Source organism: Drosophila montana, unplaced genomic scaffold, assembly GCF_035044405.1.
Source record: "Drosophila montana isolate Dmon_TW-CO22-7 unplaced genomic scaffold, ASM3504440v1 contig_3083_1, whole genome shotgun sequence".
NCBI classification, from domain to species: domain Eukaryota; kingdom Metazoa; phylum Arthropoda; class Insecta; order Diptera; family Drosophilidae; genus Drosophila; species Drosophila montana.
The window spans coordinates 235,774-257,045 of NW_026997957.1; the positions used below are offsets into that span (position 1 = coordinate 235,774).

A 21,272-nucleotide genomic window follows, 5' to 3' on the forward strand; every position below is an offset into this window, starting at 1 on the left:
TGGTACATATACAATATTTACATATATAGTTACCCACTACTACTTTTTACTGTTTCTGGTTACCTCTGAAAAACATTTCAATTAATCTATATTCAAATATATATGGTAAAATATCTACGACCATTTATTCCCATCGTAAATGATCTAAAAACTCCTTTAAACATGGTACACATTCACCGACAATGGTACACTTTCTTGTATTTGTTGGTACAAACTAGTTTTACAAGTGGCAGCCATGCATGCGAGCTGCCCACTCGATTGTACAGATCAGTCCAAGCGCAGCCATTTTTAAAGTGAAGTGCTTTTTTTGTTTTGCGTTCTTTGTGTAAATTTATATTTTTTTAAATTGTTCCACGGGACTTTTAATCCAAGCTGCATGCGTTAATCCACAGCATGCACGTCACGTAAGTAACTGCGTTTTGTTTGTGTACTTTTATGGTGTGCTAAAGTTAAGGCTTGCGTCTAATGGCTGTCCATTAAAAGGGCGCCGCGTGGTGCGGCATCAATTCGCGGCGTCCTGCTAAAACAAAAGGCAAAGGCTTATCGCGGCAACAGGACGTCATGGCAACAACGGTGGCCGGAAAAAAGCATTGGCAGCTGTTTAGAAATTGCAAAATGAAAAGGCTTCGCTTTTAACATTGCGTTGCCTGTTCTGTCCGCTGCCCATTGAAAACGGTTAAATTGCGGTATATTGCAGCTGTTTATATTTATGTAACAGGCAAAAGGCGGCATCGCCGACACCATTGCATGCATACAGCTGGCTCGATCCCGCTATATTTTTCTCTCCGTCTGTTTCTCTGTTCGTCCGTTTAAAGATATTGCAGCACGCAATGAGAGTTAAAGATTTATATTTATGTAACAGGCAAAAGGTGGCATCGCCGACTCCATACATACATACAGCTGGCTCGATCCCGCTATTTCTTTCTCTCCGTCTGTCTCTCTGTTCGTCCGTTTGAAGTTATTGCAGCACGCAATAAGAGGTAAAGACTTTAAGTTTTGTATAAGGCGTCTCGCTTACATACGAGGAATAAGTTTTTATATATATTTATATTATTATTATTAGTATATTATTCATGTTTATCTATCGGATGATAAATATAGAACTTGTTTAAGAACATATTCCGCAGTGGTGCTTAGGAAAAGCACAGGTGCTGCCAAAAATACCTATTGCATAGTACGTAGGGTATTTAGCTAGTCGGGCACGCTCGACTGTAGCCTTCGTCCCTTGTTACATTGTTTGAAATTGTGGCGGTCGCTGTCCTTGAGTTTGATTTGCTTTTGGAGCAGATCGAGGGCCGTTGGCGGGATGTGTCGGTGGGCGGGGGGATGTTGGTTCGGTTTGGTGTTGGCCGTGCCTATGTCTGATTGCCTGTGCTTAGCGGAAACGGCAGGGGCACTCGCTGCGCGCCACGGCATTTCAATTACCGCGCCCCCCTCGCGCCGTGCACATACACCCACGCATTTGGGCATTCGCATTCGCATTCACATTCACATTCACATTCGCATTCACATTCGCATCCGGCGTTACCATTTGTTTGTTCTGTTTGGCATTGTTTTATTCTGCGCTATAGTTACACACGTATGTTTTGTGCATGTTACAATTGCTCTTTGTTTTATTTACAATATGTAAAAGTGCTTATGGCCATTGTTGTTCATCGATAAAAGCCCTACTGCGGGTCCTTTGTGTTGAACGAGTTGTTATTTGCAAAATGCGCAAGCAATTAAATAAATTTAATTGAATTACGATTTGCTGTTTGGCTTGCACTGTAAACACTGTAAACGTGTCAGGGCTGAGAGCTAATGTGTTAGTAGCTTTACACTAATTAACTATTGGTGTTGTTTGCAAATCAGGAAAAAGGCTAAAAAGTTGATTTGTGATTCATCTTTTCAAGAGAAACGCTTTAGTTACGCTTTCCACTAACAAACGTGGAATATAGAGGGAATGGTATAGATGTAAGTGTAGTAACTTTGTATTATACAGCATTATACTACTTTATTTTTTGAGTGGCTTTGTGTTTCATCGTTTCAAGAGAAACGCTTTAGTTACGCTTTCGACCGACAAGCGTGGAATATGGAGGGAATGGTAATATAGGTGTGAGTTTAGTAAATTCAATTGTTTTATTTTCGATTTTCTTTGAAGTAACTTTTAAAGCTTAGTTAAGAAATATGTTAAATTAAATTGTTCAAAATCTACTTCCTTGTCCGAAATCTTAGGTTAGGTTTCTAGTTTCAATAGACCAAGCTTTCATTTTTTTTGTGGTTTTGAAAATATTGAAAATATTTGAAAAAGAAAGTGATGTTTTGATATTCTTGACTCCGATGGAATTCGAATCGTTTTCATTCCCACTCAATATCAACAGAGACCAGCTTTTTCCATTAATTGTGTTTGATATAATACAATTTATTGTTTAAATGTTAACGCGAATGAATTTTGATTGTTCACAGGCCAAACGATAAAATCTCTACAAAAAATTAACCGTTACATGTCCTCGAGTTTAGAAAATCCACCCCTTGCACTTACTCAGTGAATGGAAAATGGGTGAAAAGCAAATATTTAAGATTTTAAGAAAAACGCTGGGCGCGCTCAAAGTTTGTTAATGTTGGCATAAGCATAAGGTTTAAATTGATATTTTGTTGCTTTAATTTAGATGCACACATCTTAAGTATTTTGAGTTTGCTTTTGAAGGATTTTTGAAGGAGCAGCTCTTAACACAAGGTCCGAAGTGGCATGAATTTTGTACACCTGCTCCGCAAACAACATAAATTATTTATAACGTGTGCTGAGCGCAACACTCAACACCTGAGCCTCGCTTTTGTTGTAGCAAACAGACACAAGCGCACACCTACACACACACACACACACACACACACACACGTGCTTTTTGTTGCTGTAGTTGCAACAAGTTGTTTCCGTGTTTGCCTTTGTAGCTTGCTTTTGCGATTATGCAAGGTACACAAAGAGTGTATCGCAATTATGTGTATCTGTGTGTGCGTGTGTGTGTGTGTAGGTGTGTGGGTGTGAATGCTGCATTGAAAGGCAAACAGAATAGGCAGGATATCCTTCAAGCAAGCAACAGTTATTCAAGCTTTCGTTCTGAAAGCGTTTCTACCTAACTGCCGCTTTTGTCCGCCAGCTAATTAGCTGCCCATAACTTTGGCCAATATAATAAGCAACACACAAGTTAATGCAAGTGCTTACACTGTAAAAAATATGTGCACTAAAAAGATAACTACAGCAAACAGGTTGAAAAAATGTGCGTAGGCAGGTGAAAGCTCACAATTGCTGAGCTTGGTTAAGATGTTTTGATGAACAGATAAGTTTTTCATGCAAGAAGCGATCTTTCCTATGGCATATACATATATGATATAGTGGCAAGATTTGGCCGATTCCGGCACATGTAATTATGTACTGTATAGAAAGTATGTCATAATAATATGTCATAATAATAGTTTTAATATAGACAAAGGAGCCATTGATTGACCCTTGATACTGACCAAGAATATATATATATTGTGGGCTAAGAGATATTCCCTTCTACAAAAACCAACCAAAGTTCAACCCTAAAACTAAGTTAATGGGTGAGGAAAATCGACTTAACAAATAAAGCCTTAAGCGAGACATTAAATCGTTCCGCAAACTGAACCACAAATAATTTTTGTTAAGTTAACTTATTTTTTTAATTTTCACATAAATTTTTATTGTCAAGAAACTTGTTTGTTCTTTGCAGTTAAACTTTTTGTACCGGTCAAAAGTAAGTCGAAGAGATTGGCGCTAAATAAATTACTCGGCTAAAGAGTTTGTCCGTTCCGGCAAGTTTTTACTGTAAAGAAGGCGCATATAAGCCCTTTTCCTTTGGGCCACTAAATAATGCTGTGACCAACTTTTGGCTAATTGAAAAGTTAGCAACTGGCAGCTGTCAGCTGCAGCTTTGATCCATATGAAGCTCACTTGCAGCCTGCCGTATGCAACGTCTGTTGCTGTTGCTGCCCCATCAACTACCATTTTCACACTTTGACAATGTCGTTGAGCACTTTGTTAATTGGTTTTTCCCCGCAATTTGACGACATTGATTTAAATATATAAACCATGCGCCGTGTGGGACGCGTGATAAATTAACCATTTTATATGGCATTGTCGAGCGCATTTTCCATTAGCGAGTGCGAATGCAATTAGTTAATAAACTTAAATGAAAATTACCAATTCCCATGCAAATGGCATAAACTGTCTGAACAAAATGGAATCGCGTGTCACAATATCTTTGGCCATAATTTCTGGCCGCCATCGATCAACGTTTCGTGGCCAAAGGCCGTGCACGCAAAGCTCGACCAGACGGCGCTGCAAATTGGCCAAGTCTAGGCCAGGCGTCCAACTGGGACCAAATACAAATACAAATACAAATACAATTCTATTGACTGCAACCTTGAGGCTTCAATCGAAGTCGCCTGCTTTTGTGGGTGTGGCCCAGCCCGTTTAATATATTAGTTTATTTAAGCTGAAAATTCGGCAGTTTTCTAATATTTGTATTGTTCGAAAACTTTTCGGCATAATGTTCGCTATTTGGCTGCTTCGGGCACCTGAACCAACTCATCTTGAATGTACTGACAGCTGCGAATTTCACACTTTTCACACAGATAACCTTTTTACACTAGAAATGCGCTAAAAAAGGGCATATTGAAATGATTTTAGGCACAAAATAAGATTTGCTTAACACAGTTTTCCCTTTGTAACCTGACGTACCTTATTTCTTGTACAGAGTATCGTCGGAACGAGCAAGCTCAGCTGGCAAATTGTTTAATTTTTTTTTTCGGTTTTTGCCTTTGTCTGAAACCTGTTCGAGACTTTTTCATGCCATCCAATAAGTTCGCTTGAACCGTTGCTTAATTGATTTACGTGACAAAACTTGGCAGACAAAGCGAAAAAAGGGAGAAAGAAATCGTATCAAAAGAAATTGGCAAGGAAAAAGGTTTTCGATTATAGCCATGAAAAATAAATACAGTATATGAAAGGGTGTAGGGCCCAAAACTGCAGGCGTTGCACAGGTCTAGAGAAATAAATGAAAATAACACGCATACGCCACGTGCGCACAATTTGCTGCAATGCTTAGAAGTCAAATAAATTACGCAACTGGCACTCGAGCGGCGGGATTAAAGAGGTAGGCAGCGAGGGCTAAAGGGTCAGGGCTTGGCAACGCTTCAGTAAATAAAGCAATAATATGAGCAACGAAATTTCAAGTAAACTAAACTTTAATTAAACTGCGCCACAGACAACAACAACAACAGCATGAGAATAGAAACGTGGCTCAAGGCGAAGTCTTCGTGACCGACCTCAGGTGCAAATGCGGTCACACCCTTGAAACCAGCCAAACCGAAAGTAACAGTAGACAAATAAACTACAACAACAAAAACAACAACGACAACTGTCAGGCCAACGTATTAAAGTTATTTCAACGGCCTCAATTTGGGGCGTGGGCAGATATTCTATCGAGTCGCTTTATCGCGACTGTCGCAACGTGTGGCGCACACATTAAAAGTCTTCGCACTAAAATATGCTACACTTTTTATTTTGCCTAATTAGAGATGCGCGCGTGCATCGCATTTGAAGTGTGACCATATATTATAGAGTGAAAATTGAAAAGTGTTTTTATTTTCATAATATTTTTATGGAAATTGTTGTATATTCACTTTTGTGCAGTTGTTTTTGGCTGCCAATGAAAATTACCGTTTTGCAAAAGGGCGATTCGTTAGGAAATTTACAGGGAAATTCGAAAAAATGTTAATTGAAGAAAAATACGGAGATATTTTTTTAAGTTTGGCAAAATCAAAAAATGTTACTTAGAAAAAATTTCACAATAAGGAAATTCGAAACGAATTTCCCAAATTTAGGGGAAATTTAAAGAGTGGAGACAACTGCCAAGATAAGAAAACAAAGTGAATTTAGCGATATTTAAAATTTTATTTTAATATCATATCAGAAATTAAAGGCAACAATTGACAAAATTGTTAAAATTTGGAAAAAGGGGAAATTAAGGGGAAATTTAAAAGAGTGGAGAGAACAGTCCAGATATAAAAACTGAGTGGAAATATAGCGATAAGTAAACCTTATTTTGGTTTAAATTTTAGCAAATAAAAACTGAAGCGCGTAAAATACCTCGTTTTTTTTTAAACTTTCGAACTTTTCTCGTCCTGATATAGGGGACTGGGGAATGCTTTAGCTAATAAAAAATGCTCCCACTGCTCATTTTGTTTTGCTTTGCACTTTTACCTTAATTTTCACGTGCGCATCGCTGAGCACTGAAAAACCGTTTAAACTTTGACCTGGTTTATTTATGTGAGTTGTGTGATAATGGCCATAGTCACAGCACCACAAAATGTTTTCTTTTTCTGCTTTTTATTTTCGGAATGTATTTTCTCTTTTGCGTGTCTAGGCAACATTGGCATTTGGCTTTGGTATTTACTCGACATTTTTCCTGGGCCTGTCCGGAGTCCAGATCTGATTAGATTGCGTAAACCGGGTCGAAATGAAAGCATAATTAGTAACTGTGATTTATACTGCCACAATGTGGATCTATTTTCGCAATTGTTGTTGCCCATTGCCGTACAAATAGCTGACATTCCGTTGTAGCTACAATTTTGCATTTGCATTTGTCTAAGCCAGGCCCGGGGGCTTATCAGCTTAAATGCCACCCGCTTTGGCTGCAACTGTAGCAGAAAATGCACTTAAGGGCAGCCTGCGGAGCATTCCGGCTCTTGTATCCTGGCATTTCTGCTCAAGCACAAATTAAGTTATCCCAGCTGTTGGATTATGTTTTTAATGAGGCACCGGATTTTCTCTGCAGTCTCCACTGCATGGCTAAGACTCCACAAAATTCTTTTCTACACTTGGAGAAAAGTTCCCCAGACTTCGTTTTTTAAGTGTAAGGTCATCTAGGCAATTGAGGAACTTGGATCCGGGTTCGAATAGCAGGCTAGAGTTTGGATGTAGTATTACATTAGCTATAGCTATAGATAGAACATTATCTTTGTAGCTATATCCTGTACTTATAATAGTTAAAACAATAGAAGTCAAGAGTTTTATACTCACACCAAGGCAAAACCACATCACAATCAAGTCCAGGCCGAAATTTCTGTGTGTTTAAAAACAAAATTTTTATTTGAAAATAATGTTTGTATTCCCCAAATGATTAAATACAGGTTCAAAATACAGAACTTTATCTAAAATAAGTTGTTGCTCGTCTATTTAAATGACTCAAATCCTTTTTTCTACTCAAATCGTTTTTTTTTATTATAATAGTCAGTTTTATTTATTTAAGGAACAACAACAAATTGTACAAATTAAACTATATGAATTTTAACCCCTTCCCATTTGCATTTGAATGCAACAAATTTTTTCTCTCAGTGTAAATATAGATTTATATGTGTATACTATATGCTTGTGTGTGTATCTTTGTGTGCGTGTGTCTTTCTGTGTGTCAGTCAGCCAATCAAAGTTCTAAAGTTCACATCATTGACTGGGCTAAGTTGTTAACTGGGCCAACTCAAATTAAGAAAAGATAGCGCACAGCTCCAAAAAACTTTTATCATTTTCACAGTGTGCAGCGTGCAGGGCATACTAGTTGGGCCAAGGCATTTTTGTTGCCGCCTGTCCAAGCGGTTCAATTTCAAGTGCAGTTGTCCTTTGAAATGTCACTTTAAACAACAACAACAACAAAAACTTCGGTGGCCATGTTTTGATACCCTGTAAGCACTGAAAATGGATAAAGGGGCGTATAGCGGTAGAAGGCATCTGCGATACCTGATGATTTCAACGGACATCTCTCCAAAATCTAAAATTATCTTACAGACTACAGGAACAATCGTGTGGTATACCTAGATTGGGTATATTAAGAGTAAAACTCAAAATTGAAAAAAGTTAAGAGTAAAATTTCTTATAGAATTTCCTTCATTATGGAACGAATATTTTATGTTTATAGAGTGTACACACAAAAATTATTAGAAAAATCTTTTTTAGAGAAAAGGAAATTAGAAAACATAACTAATCATCAATCATTAGCTTCCATAACAAGGTATCTCTTAGTCGGGCAAACTCGACTAGAACATTCTTAGTTGCTTAGTTTTTAGTTGCTTCGCAGCAAGGCTGCAGTTTTGGAAGCTAGCTGCCCATTCAGCTATGCACTGACAACAATACAAATACACCCGCACACACACGCACACACACTCGCACACATACCCGCACACACACGTATAGACAATCAATCACAGTTAGTTGGTTGGCTGCTGGAGCGCGACATGTTGACAAGTAATTGGCAGCAAGCGAGCATCAAGCATACGCCACGTAGCAAGCCCTCACGCCCTCATGCACTATGCAAATATGTGAGCTCCAATTCCCAGCCTACATCCCCCGCCCCCTCCCGACTATGCTACTGCTCCTATGATTGTTGTTGTTTCACGCTCAAAATGTGATAGCGCACAAAAAAGGCACAAAGCCAATCAAGCGCAAGGAATGACTGCAAAATCTGTGGGCAAACCAAATGCCTTTAATGCCAGGCATGCCGCTGCTGCTGCTGCTGGTTCTGGTTCTGCCGTCGCCGCTGCCACTGTCCGATTGCCAACTGTTCCAGCTGAGCGCCGTGTACGTGAAGGCACAAAATTGGGTCACAAGGCGGGCGCCAGAAGAAATGCGTAACCAAAGAAACAGCTAAGGCTCCAAAGGAGCACAAGTGGGGAGGGGACTGCAGGCAGCGCCATTGCTTGGTGTCGCCCATCACACACATAAACGCACACGCACACAAAAAAGTAATTCAAAAAGCGAACATTGAAAACAAAACAAAACGACGCGAATGTCGCGACTCGCGAGCTGGACAGCAACATGTTAGCAGTGGGCGATGTTTTAGGTGAGCGTCGGAACGAGAGCGCACGACTAACATAGAATGAGCGCGTGAGAGTAAAAGCTCGCCCTCTCCAACACACACACACATACACTCGTGTGTAACTTTTACGTTCGAGTTTTTGCTTGCTGCATAACCTTCATCTTGAACTTCAGGGCCAGGCGCTTGTGTGTGTGTGTGAGTGTGAGTGTGAGCGGGAGAACGAGAGCCAGCCAGATGCTCACCTACTTTTTACAATAAAAACAAATGCAACAGGAGGGTGTTCATTCATGAAAGCTCACACCCAAAACTCGGAACTGCGTAGCATGATAAATGGAGTGCGTGTGTGCGTGAGAGAGAGAGAAGCACGATGTGAAAGCGAGCGAGCTAGATAAATGTAACTGCTTTTTGACAAAAAAGATGAAATGTGAAGTTGGAGATTAAATGAAAAAATGAATAATAAGAAAAATGAATAGACAACAGTTAAATGATAATATAAAAAAAAATATAAGCAAATCATAAATTAATAAAAATACCGGATGCTGTTTTTTCAATTATTGCATGTTAATAATTGGAGCAATTAATCATAATTAATTTCGACAACGAAAAAAAAAAAAATAATAAAACAATAAACGTATCAGGAAAGCTAATATGAATCTTAGAAATATTTAATATTTTATGGATACATTAAATAAAAATTTTTTTATTTGCTTCAAATACTTTTCCAGATTAATATATAAATAGTTTTAAAATTTCGAAAAACAAATAAAATAATAATATAAAATTTTCTTATATTGGAAAGTACATTTAATATTAATATTATTTTAATTTAATATAGTATTTAAGTAATTTTTGTTGTGATTATTTTTTCAATTTTTTGTATAGTTATTAATTAAATTAATCAAGTTTTTTTAAGAAACGAATTTTTCAAATCTTTCTAACAGCTAAACACAACTTCTTGGCAAAGCTTGGCGAAGAGAAACATCGCCAAATACGCTCTGACTTTCCAATAGCTTCGCTCACGCTCTCGCACTCTCCCATGCGCTCAGTAGTGTGTGACGCGAGAGCGCCAAGCACACGCACACCAATGCGGCTTCTTATCAAACCAACAGCCAGCTGGAAGCAGACAGGCACAACCAGTCGGGACTCGCCTATAAGGATAACACGGGAGCAGTAACGGCAGCAGCGACAGCAGCAGCGACGGCGACGCTTCGCACTTTATAAGGTGAAATACGAAACTGGAGCAGTTCAGTTCGCAGTTGGCTGGCGTCGCAGAAGGTTGCACTAGCAGTAGCAAAGCGGAGAGGCAAAATGTAATCGCAATCAACAGCTCCAATAAGTTTTTACAGTGTGGAGATGCTGACGATGATGATGAATAAAGTGACTAAATGAATGGCCATTGTGAGTGCACTCACATCAGTTCAAAAAGTGCGCGCTGTGACAACAAGTGAAACAAAATTCAAAACTAAAGTTCAATTGAAATAAATGTTATTGTAGCAGCAGCAGCAGCAGTAGCAGCAGCAGTTGAAACAATTAAAAACAAATTGGCCAAAAGCTGAGCGTCTGCTTAACGTTTAAACTGGACTCCTGGCCAAGGGCCATGTGCATTTGCACATAATTGCAAACTGTTGCGTGGTCTGCAATTTAATTTTATTTTTATTATTGCCACAGCCATAAAATAGCAACCAGTAACGGCAACTGTTGCACACACACACACCAATACACACACCAATACACACACAACAACACAATACACATGTTCCCACTAGAAGCACTTTAACCATGTTTTTTACGATCGTTTAGCCATGCCACATTAAGTACGCCTTTCAATGTTTTTCGCTGCTGCAGCTGCCACACAAATAAAAAAGAGTCCAAAAGGTGCACAAATTCTGCTCAAATAAATATCATAACAAGGAATTTACTTTGAAAAAAAAAGAAAAGAAAATAGATAAAACGCGCCAACATTTGCACACAATTTCATAAAAACTAAATTATTTCATGTGTAAAATTCTGCAAATATAAAAAACGAGCTGCGCGAAACGAATAAAAAGGATTGCCACCTTGACAGGTGAGTTCCCGTAACAATTACCTTGCAATAATTTGAAATGATAAATTTATGATTTATTATGCAGTTTATTACGCAAACATTTTAATTGTTATTCAATTATTATATGCATATATTATTAATTATTTAACATGCTGAAGCCTTGATGCAAAAAAAGCGTATATAATATAGTTTTAGTAATCTAAAATTTATTTTGATGCATAGCTAAATGAGTTGATTAATATTTAAGGCGAGCGCAGCTTAAATATTCAAGGCTAGCGTAAGGGTATTCACGCTGCCTGCGGACTTTCCACTATAGTTAACTTATATGATGAAGTTTCACGCTAAGACGGGCTTTTGACAAATTCCACTGGCAAGTGTGGAAAAGACGCGAAAAAAGTTTGTTTGCAAGTTTCTTGTTTACGGTTCATTTTCAAAGATCTTTGTTCAAATTCATTTGAGTGGTGTTTCACACTTTTCGGAAATCCCATTCCTCTTCATTGATAATCGCGTGCCGAGGGTTGACTGGGCGCAGTTTTGGGTGTAAAGAAAACTAATATGAGACGTGTTTCACGCTTTTCGGAAATACCACGCCTCCTTGTTGAAAAATGAAGGTCACGGGTTGTGCAGGCGAAGTTTCAGCTTTTGTCCAATCGGCCTGAAACTTATTTTTAAAGCCCTGCAGAAGAACTTAATGAACATCGTTTCAAATGAAAACGTGTTAAAACGATTTTGTAAATTCCAGCCGTAACTGTGGAAAATTGGCGGAAAACAGTTGCATGAAAACTTTTTACTGTTCACCATCCGATTGATCGGTTTCAAAATCAGAGATCTTTGTGAAAATTCAGACTTGCTTTAGAATTTTTGAATATCCGCCCCTCTAGAATGAAAAATGCCGCAGATGGAATCTCCGATGGTATTTTAATATATTCTGAAACTATTAAACATGGGTATAAAGAGTTTATTGTTATTGAGTAAGGCACAGGAAGCATGAGGACGAGCTGAGTGCACTTTAGCCGTGTTTGTCGTCGATTTTAAAAGCTGAGAGAGTCCAGCTCTTAGATATTTAAATATATTTTTTCATATACCATACGCAGAACGTGCTTTAAATGCTTTTTCAATATCTGCCACTTCCATACAAGCAATAGAAATGTAGAATATCAAAATTATGAGAGCTAGAAATAACAATCTCAATTGGAAATATTTCACTTATTGAATGCCCCCTCCCATTTCTCCCTCGACTCATTTTTAAAGCCAACATTTTTTTACCCTTAACCCAATGAAAATGGGTAAAAAGGTTATTTGTGCAAATGTATGTAACAGGGAGAAGGAAGCATCTCCGACCCCATAAAGTATATATATTCTTGATCAGCATCAACAGCCGAGTCGATTTAGCCATGTCCGTCTGTCTGTCCGTCCGTCTGTCCGTCCGTCCGTCTGTCCGTATGTATGAATGCAAGGATCTCAGAACCTATAGGAGCTAGAGACTTGAAATTTTAGCTGTAGGTCCTCCTAGTGCCCACGCAGATCGAGTTTGTTTCAGATATTCGATAACTTGCCCTGTTTCCAGGTAATCGATAAAAATCTATATCGAAATTCTGTTTTTTGAGCAATTTCGGTAAATAATAAGAGCTAAAATCACCAAACTTGACATTAAGCTTCGAAAATAGTATATATATATATCAAGTATCTTTCATTTTATACCTATCGCCTGTTGGAAGAAGAGGGTTCAGGGTATCCCCTAGTCGGGAGCTTCCGACTCGAACCTCTTACTTGTTATTTCTAATTTAAACCCATTTTTCATGGTAAATAGTTCAAAAAAAGTTTTCAGCCTTGAAACCAACGACCTTTACCTTATTTACTTCATTTATATGCACACTTAAGCAAATTAAATTGTGTTGAATTTTTTTTCGTTGATATATTTTGTATGTCAATATTATTTGCTTTTGTGGTTTTCGGTGCGACATGTTTTTGTGAACCTGAAAAAATGCCAAAAATCACGCTAGAATATTTGTGCAAGTGATGAAAACCAAATATGAGCGTTGTTTATGAACGCCGCGAGATACCAGATAATAAATAAGAAATAAATAAAAGCATACTAAATATAATAATAATAATAATGGCAACTACGCACATTTTGTTGACCCGATATCATTCGCACTTTTACGGCCGGGCTCTGAGAAATGCGCAGCTGTTGTTCAATAATAGCCACAGATTGTAACTGCAAGATACGCAACAGACAAACAAGAGCCGTGGGCGGCGGGCGATGGGCGGTGGGCGTTGGGGGTGGGAGTGGCTATGCGGCAATTAATTAAACTGTGTACAATATGTGAATATGCGACCTTTTGATCTGTCGCTCGTGTGTTGTTGTTTTGTAATTAAATGCTGTCAAATACAATGTGAAGCGCCTACCAGATATCAAAATCGAAAGTTATAACATACGAATTTCTAATCAAATTAAGCAAAGTATAAAGAACTCGCTCAGTCAAACACAAGCACACCTGGCGTATGAGTAATATGGCAATGCGTATACGCCACGTGTTGTCTGTCCAACTCACACAAACAATTAATAGCAAAAGGAAAGCAGCGCAAACAACTGAGGCAACTTATACAAAAGGGGCAACAAAAAAGAAGAGGGTGAACAGCCTTTGGGGAAAGGGGGAAGGAGGGGGGCTGTGGGTGACTGGGTGTAAGGGTGCAAGGGTGCGGATGGGTTTTCCCCAATGGCGCGCGCCACGCTTTCATGTCAACTTTGTTAATTAAATGAAGCACTTAACATCGGCGACATATTTTGGCTGCCTGCCCTCCACCCCCAGCCCCCAACCTTTAACCCGCCAGCCCCCCTCCAACTACAACCCTTGTCTTGTCAGTTCTTCAGCTTTTTTTTCTCCTTATCATTTTTTCGGACTGCATAATTTGCGCGAGTTCCATTTTAATGACTGTCCAACCCACTCGATGTGAAGCCGCACTTCAATGCGGCGCGTTCCTCTTGCTGCCCTTCCGTTCCTTTTTTTCTTTTTCTTTGTGGTCTCCTTATCATAATATTCGTTTTGCTTCCGTTCCTTGGCCCACTTGTGTGTGTTTTGTTGCTCGACCTGCTTTTCCGGGCAGTCCTTTAAATGGGCGAGCTTCAAAGTCTGGCGACTGCGTGGACATTTCATTAAAACCACTTTCAAGTGTCGCCCCTTGTCTTCGGTAGCTTTTGTGGTTGCTGCTACAAATTGTATTTCTAATTTGAGTTAAGATCATAAACAAAAGCAAGAAAAAATTTTTTGAAGCCTGCGGAGGCCAAAAATGTGATAGACGCCTGTTAATGTTGTTTGTTTTTTTTTCGGCTACGAACTTTTCTATTCATAATTATTTTTATATTTACTTTTATTGCATTTGTTTGTTGTGGCTTTTGCGGTCAGCTGCAGGGACGACAAAAACACACACAACCACACACATAAATAAATATGTCTACAAACACACACATATATATATATATATGTATGCGGTAACAACAATGAAAATAAGTATAAATAGTTTTATTGTTAAAACTTTTGCCCTTAGGTGTTACGCACCAAATTGTTGGAAGTTTTGTCCAAATTTTGTTAGGAGTCAGCTTGTGTTCATATAAAACCAAGAGAAGAACATGAAGTGTAGAAAGTTGGAGATTATTGAAGGTGTTAAAAGTTAATTAGGTCTGTATGGGAATGGATGTGAAATTAGAGACTAAGAAATAAATCAAAATACAATTATGGTTAAAACTATATATAAAAAACATAGATGAAAGAATATTAAAGAAGCTTAATAGAAGTTATGCTCCAAATTAAAAGGTGCAAACTTCAAGACGCGTTTGGGTTGGGTGTCAAAACCAAGAAGAAAGTGAATACTAGGGGTTAGATTATATCCTATATAGAAATAGGTCAAAATTCCTACCCTCATAATTCGGTCAAATCTCAACCGATTTTCATAAAACTTGGCTTTTTGTTCATGGTTTACCCTGTTGATCAATTTGGCATCAAAATCTGTCAACACTATTCCTGGTCAAAATTCATGTGGAAATGGTACCCTCAAATATCCTGTATAGACATATGTGTAAAGTTCCCAACCCCATAACTCAGTCAAAACTCAACCGATTTTCATAAAACTTGGCTTTTTGTTCATGGTTTGGCCCTTAGATCAATTTGGCATCTAAACCTGGTAACACCATTCCTGGTCAAAATTCATGTGAAAATGGTACCCTCAAATATACTATATAGACATAGGTCACAATTTCCCACCCCCATAACTCGGTCAAAAATCAACCGATTTTCATAAAACTTGACTTTTTGTTAATGGTTTGGCCGTTAGATCAATTTGGCATCAAAATCTGTCAACACTATTCCTGGTCAAAATTTATGTGAAAATGGTACCCTAAAATATCCTACATGGACATAGGTCAAAATTTCCCACCCTCATAACTCGGTCAAATCTCATCCGATTTTCACGAGGTTTGGCTCTTTGTTAATGGTTTGGCCTCTAAATCAATTTGGCATCTAAATCTGACAACCCGACTGTTGGTCAAAATTCATGTGAAAATGGTACCCTCAAATATCCTACATAGACATAGGTCAAAATTTCCCATCCCTATAAATCGGTCAAATCTCATCCGATTTTCACGAGGTTTGGCTCTTTGTTCATGGTTTGTCCTCCTAATCAATTTGGCATCTAAATCTGACAAACCTATTCTTGGTCAAAATTCATGTGAAAATGGTACCCTCAAATATCCTACATAGACATAGGTCAAAATTTCCCACCGTCATAATTCGGTCAAATCTCATCCGATTTTCACAAGGTTTGGCTCGTTGTTCATGGTTTGGCCTCGAAAACAATTTGGCTATCTAACTCTGGCAAAATTACTCTTGGTCATTATCAAGTATCTGAATAAGAAGATTCTACAAGTATAAGTTATATATTTTAGTTCAAGGGCTGAAGAATGCAAAAAAAAGAGTCTGCCAAAATCCTAGACATTCCGCGAAGCCTGCGGCCCCACCATCACACAAAAAAATAAGAACAAAGAAAATGAAGTGAAACCTTTGAGTAATTCACTTGGATGATTAACAAAACTTAATTACAAGAAAGGCTATAAGCGAATAGCTTTCGCATGCCAGAGCAACAGAAGTTGTTTTGTAATCTTCAGAGCTATTTTAGAGCTTAAGTTAAGTGTATTCATGCTTAGTCCATTATATGCTTACTTATATATGTATAGAAATAAGATTGCCATAAGCAGTCGTATAATGAGATGAAATTGAATATGCATTGTCACAGGATATTTCCCCTACATGCGTTTGTGCTGCCATTGACAACAAGTATTTCACTTCTTCTCTTCTTTTTTGTTGTTGTTGTTTTCGCTGTTATATTTAGTATTTCCCGCTGCGTTGACCTGTGTCACATGTCCATGTCCCTGTCCATGTCCACCTCCATGTCCTTGTCGCCTGCTGTGTGCTGCTGACAAAAAAAAAATGCGAATAATGTGCCACTGATGTGGCGCATCAAATCAGAATTCGATATGTGCCCTCCCACTCAGCCACGCAGCAAAGAAAAGGCTAACGAAATCGTGAATAACAAGCACAAATTTACCAACAACCAAAGAGTCGGGCAATTAACCTTATCAAGCAACGTGCCGCGTTACACAGAAAAAGAAATGAAATAAAATTAAGTAGAAAACAGCTATGCGAATACCCTTGCTGAGTGTGTACGTAAACACATTTTGTTTTGCAACCAAAGGCAAAACAAGTTTACTTCCCGCTAAGCTAAAATTATTTTTTATATAAGACCTTTCTATGCGATTCTCAAGAATTCAATTATAACTGTTGTATTGTATAGAATTGCGATGCAGAAACAGATTTCTACATGTGGATTACGGCGAAATGTTCTTCTGCGAATTGGAAAATATCTCCATCTTTGCATTTCATAATTCATCACAAAATAACAATACCCTCTGTCAGGGTATTAAAAGAAATGAAGAAAAATAACTTAAGAGCCGCGCGTTGTAGTCTACTTTGTCGTCAAGAGCTAAGGGCGAAATAACCTAAAAATACAAGCGAAGCGACGCTTTGCCAGAATTTATGCCATTAGAGCAGACGGAATGCCAAAGCAAAATGCAAAGCGATGGGGCATGCGAAAGATTGGTGGCAAGACTGGAAAGGAGTAGGGAAGGGAGGGGGGGGGGGTGTGGGGGCAGGCAAAGTGGCAAGTGAAAAGCAAGTGAAAGGTTGTGGGAAAAGCAAGAAGCAATTTCAAATATTTTCGTTACCTGGTTGTAGAACATTTTTACGTCTTTCTGATTACGGCAAACGCTTTCGTTTCATTCCTTCTTTTCAATACCCTGTAAAGAAGAAAGTGGCCGAGAGGGTCGTTATAAAGCAATAGAAGGTGACAGTTGTTAATGTGCATAGTAAAGCAGCTGTAAGAGCTGTCTTAAGTCTTTCCCAACTCTTTGAACTCAGGAACTATACGAGTTAGACTGGAAAAATTTAGAATGTAAAAAGATATTTGAGAATAAGTGCATTTAAAACTTATATGATATTTGCTAGTCTATATCCGGTTATTTTTAAAGCTAAACGATATTTTCTATACTCATTGAACTCAAGAACTACAAGAGCTACCCTTGCAATATTTAATATGTATATCGACTTTAGATCTCAAATTGCTTACAGGGTATCTTTCTGTTCATCAAAGCATTTGTGCAGCTTTATATTTTATTGTTGTACTTGTCGTTGCGTAATTGTGCGCAAAAACAGGCGACGAAATGGGTTATGTTAGCGCTTGGTTGATGCGTTTCGGGTTGGGTAGGTCAAAGAATTGAAATGCTAAAGGCATTCCCTAGTTGTTTTTTTTATATTTTTATTTCACATTAAGCAATAAATGTGAATGCGAAAGGGCGAATGGGACGCTGAGCAATTAAAATTCAACAATCTTAGCTAAAAGATGCAAAGCATATTCTTTGAACCATATCTAAGTAGGTTGACAGCTGCAAGCTGGTTTCGAAAAAAACACGAGAACAGTAGGGATATCACGACGAAGATGTAATACCCTTGCGGAGATTTGCCTTACAGTTACGGACAGACACAGAAACGGATATATCAACTGTCGAGAATATATATACTCTATGGACTCGGAGATGTCACATTCTATGCGTTACACACTTCATGACAAAACCATGATACCCTCTGCAAGGGCAAGCCCAGAAAAAAGTACAAAAGAAAATGCAAAACAATCCTTTTCGCATAGCTTCACTGAGCAGAAAACAACAAGAATTCCACTCAAAACAATAAGCCAAAATGTATGCTATAGAAAAATGTTGCAACAAGAGTGAAAAGAGTTTTTGCATTGGTTTGGATTTAAATGAAGAAAATATTCCTTTATGTGCTTGATTTTGCCAAAATTTGAATGGCAAAATGTTTATTGAGTTTTTTTTTAATTTTGAAATGGTTTTTGGGGGGGTTTGCTTATAATGTGCAGCATTTTTTGGTGTTCGTATTCGAAATTAAATTGCTTTTAAACAAATATTTATTTTACCATCAAAATCAAAAAAATGTGACTTTGATGGTTGAATAAGTGAGGATATTTTGTTCGCATCTATTTTAATTTTAACAATCATACATATTTTTGCATGTATACATACATATGTATATGTTTGAGTGCATGTCTGCATATACAAGTTTGCATGTTTGTAAATATACATATATACATACATACATACATACATACATACATACATACATACATACATACATACATACATACATACATACATACATACATACATACATACATACATACATACATACATACATACATACATACATACATACATACATACATACATACATACATACATACACACACATACATACATACATACATACATACATACATACATACATACATACATACATACATACATACATACATACATACATACATACATACATACATACATACATACATACATACATACATACATACATACATACATACATACATACATACATACATACATACATACATACATACAACATACATACATACATACATACATACATACATACAATACATACACACATACATACACTCATACATACATACACACATACATATCTACTTTCATATATACATACATATCTACTTTCCCCCACTACCTCCTCCGCTCCGACCTGCTCCTCCACAGGGCGTTGGAGCCAACGTTACCTGCCTTGTTGAATTTCAGCAAGGCCTACTTGAATTCTTGAGAATCGAGGAGTAGAGCACTTGGTAGAAATTCGTTTTATTTAAATTTACAGCACAGCGACAAATAAGCTTCGTCTGCGTTTGGCATTAGAAAACAGACATGCATGCATACATTTATACATAAATGCAAACATACATGCATGTATACACTAACACACACACGACCACATACACACACACTTACATACACACACACAAACACACATGCCTTCGTACAAAATACTTGTCTTATATATAATATGTTACTAAACAATAAACTTATTGATTAATTGATTCAGACTCGTAGTCCATCATGCTCTGCCAACAGTTTTATAGGGAATATAACCGCAACTATTCGAAGAAATATAAGAAAATGCTTCCGTCTGGCTGAACAATAAAATCGCATCCTTTGGGAAAAATGTTCTGCCACAAAAAGCATTCGTTGCATTTGTTGGTTGCCATGAATTTGTGCTTTAATAAAATATATATTTATTAAATGTGCACAAAAGTCCCAATTTGGACAGTTTACTGCAAACTGTGCTCTGCAAAATTTCCATTGGGTTTTATAAATGAATAAATAAGTTGAGTTTAGCAAATTTTCGCCAAGTCAGCAACAAAGTATAAGAAGAAAAGAAATAGAAGGAAACTTATGAGTACCAGATACAATTGTGCAGCAATTGAGCATGTTGCAACATGCAGCATGTTGCATGCAACAAGCAGCTGCAGCTTAGTCTATATTTAGACCCTACGTACGAATACGAATGTCTCTCGACAGCACTCGGCTCAGCCTTTACGCAGCTCATTGTCTATAAATAGCTGCAGTTACAATTGTGCCCTGAGTTCCCGGGCGTACACCTGGGGCTGGGCTGATCCAAGGTGTCGGTTCGTGTCTATAAATAGCCGGCAGCTTTAACTTCAGCCAGCATAAAAGCCAATATAAATGCTCCCAAAGCAGCGCACAAATTGCGCAGCGCTTATTGTCTTTAACGTATTTATGAACTGCCGCATGTGCTGGATTCTATATAGATATGGTAAATGCGTACACTCGAAGAAAAACGTTGTGCTTCATTTCTTTGACTTTTCTGAACATTTCTGTGCCATTTCGCTGCACAACTTTTTAAGCTGTAAGCCATTTGCTCAAAGTAGGAAAATAAGGTTAGGATTAAGAGTAAAACTCATTTAACAAGCCTGTGCATACTTTGTTGAAGTGTTAATGAATTTGAATACTTATAAATACTTATTTCAAGAATGTGTTACTTAAATTGGGCACAAAGAGTTTCTGAATGTTATACAAAATCTGTGAAATTGAGTAATATTCTTAAGTCTGGTATTTAAGAGTTATGCAAACGAGTTATATTTGAAAGTCTTCTATTCAAGAATTGTTTAATAAAAAGATAAATCTTTAATTAAGTACGAAATTTCTTTTTTTAAGAATTGCCATACTTAAATTTAGCACCAGACTTTTTGAATGGAGTTAGAAAATATGTTAAAATGAATATGTTATTAAAGCGTTGTGTTAAAGAATTTTGAAATAAGAAAATGAGTTTTGAATGAAAAACAAGTTTCCTATTTCAAGAAAATGCATACTTTAAATAAGTCTAAATCTTTGTCAATGAAACATCTTAGATTGTTCTTTAGGAATTACTGTATTAAAAAATGCTTGAAATAAGAATTTTGCTTGTATCTTAAACAATTTTTATCTTGTCTGAACTTTGGCATATCTTTTGATTTGCTGACGAAATTCTACGTTCTTTTCTTCGAGTGCATTTGGATTTGTTTACCGTGTGATGTTTATCGGCTTGTCGCATGATTGATTTATAGGGCGACATTCATTATTAATGGCCAACAAGTCAATTGATATGAACCGCCCGCGACTGCAGCTGCCCCGAGCTCATTTAATATTGATACACATGCGGGGTGCATGGCCCACACATTAACTCCCCCCCCCACCCACCCACCTCTCCTTCTCCCGAACAGCTTGCCTAATTGTGTCCCTCCTGGGATGTCAGCGCGGCGTCTGCCATGCTCTGGTTAACATTGTGGGTTTTGCTCGCATGCACTTGGGACTCAAATCGAGGCTCATTAGTTGCCAGCGGCGGCAGCTGTTAAAGTTTTGCGTCAGCGGAAGC

The 21,272-nt window shown here is 37.8% G+C and overlaps 1 long non-coding RNA gene across 2 annotated transcripts; it reads left to right on the forward strand.

Annotated features, from left to right (window-relative positions):
- Window positions 1-63: 63 nt before the first annotated feature.
- On the forward strand, window positions 64-10,418 carry LOC135430844 (uncharacterized). 2 transcript variants are annotated; one of them, XR_010436686.1, is made up of 2 exons: window positions 64-404; window positions 9,809-10,418. It is a non-coding gene; the product is annotated as an uncharacterized LOC135430844 (long non-coding RNA). The 2 variants fall into 2 exon arrangements; XR_010436687.1 differs by lacking the exon at window positions 64-404 and adding an exon at window positions 3,489-3,579.
- The last annotated feature ends 10,854 nt before the right edge of the window (window positions 10,419-21,272 follow it).